The sequence below is a fragment of the Mycetomoellerius zeteki genome, unplaced genomic scaffold (assembly GCF_001594055.1).
Source record: "Mycetomoellerius zeteki isolate Tzet28-1 unplaced genomic scaffold, Tzet1.0 scaffold1329, whole genome shotgun sequence".
In the NCBI taxonomy this organism is placed as follows: Eukaryota; Metazoa; Arthropoda; class Insecta; order Hymenoptera; family Formicidae; genus Mycetomoellerius; species Mycetomoellerius zeteki.
In genome coordinates this window covers 5,427-6,859 of record NW_017256265.1, presented here as the reverse complement: position 1 = coordinate 6,859, position 1,433 = coordinate 5,427, and the positions used below count along the sequence as shown (strand labels likewise).

The window sequence follows — 1,433 nt, the reverse complement described above, 5'->3', positions numbered from 1 at the left end:
ATACACAATTGATGTTCTATACAATTGATATACTGTATAATTAATATACTACAATTACAAATACATATAATTAAATTATAAATACATATAATTAAATTAATCAAAGTTGACATTTAAGAACACATCATATTACCAAAACTGTCAGGAATAGTAGTATATACAATATGTGATTGAGTAGATGGATCAAACTGTTTACCAGGAACTAAACTCATTTCATCGATAGCTATTACAGCATCTCTCTCGCGATCATCTTTAAACAACGATACTTACTTTTGCAAAATATCAAACACATCATATAATATTCCTTCTTGAAAATTAACATTTTCTTTTCTTCTTCGCAGAGTACGTTCTGATGGGAAAGGAATTTGTTGTTTTAATAACTCCTGATAACCGTTGCTTCCACATAAAAATTTTAATCGAAGAGCTTTCATTGTTGTATTATTTGACCATTTGACCTTGCGTGAATTTGAACTACTCAGAGCTTGAATTTGATCATCATTGAATATCTTATTCAATTTTAATAACGATTTTAATTTTAAATGTTCTTCTGTAATCTTTTTCTTCTCATTGTTTAATCTTTTTACGTGTTTTTTTCATTATTTGTCTGGATTTATTTATTCTATGTAGAATGACGTTTGCCTGTCGAAGTTTACGGTTAGCTTCTTCCAGTTTTTTAATGACATCATTTTTTATCATATTCTCATATGATAATGACTGTTCTAAAATACTGTCACTAGATTGTTCCTGCTTATGCTTCTGTTTTGTTTCTGTTTGTGTTAATGATTGTGTTTCCATTTCACAATTAATCATAAATGTTACTTGAGGAGCTGTTTCATTATTCTTTATGTCAATCTGTATATTATATAAAAAGTTGATTATTTTATGATCTATACATATACTAAAAAATGTTATCAGCAATATTATTAGCAATTAAAAATAATATAATTAAAAATATATTATTAGCAAAAATACACAATTAAAAGAAAAAAACTTATCAGAAGGAATTGACTATAATTGATTACTTACTTCTGCTAAAGTATCATTTTCCTGTGTCTGTGGTTGAAAAATTGTTGGTACTGCATTATGTTTCAGTTTCCGTTTTCCATCTACACGAGGTTTTTCCCACATCATCAGAAAAATGCATCTATAAAATGTCAATGCAATAAATACTCAATTTTCAGTCATTAAGAATAATATTTAATACTATATAGCTTACTTCACACATATAAACCATTTTTTTGAGGGATTCCAATCTTTTCTATTAATTTTTCAATCCATAACGACTTTCTTGTAGGATCCGTCGGAAGTGGATGCAAAAAAAATCCCTTTTGATCGTTATATTACCACATTCCAAAACACAACAGGTTGGCATTTTTGTGTAAAGCAAGACTCGATGTAATAGCTGTACTTACGCACGAATTTATCTTATAATT

The 1,433-nt window shown here is 27.6% G+C and overlaps 1 pseudogene; it reads right to left on the bottom strand.

Moving 5' to 3' along the window:
• Positions 1-133: 133 nt before the first annotated feature.
• LOC108731504 (uncharacterized) lies at positions 134-1,128 on the bottom strand (annotated as a pseudogene).
• Positions 1,129-1,433: the final 305 nt, after the last annotated feature.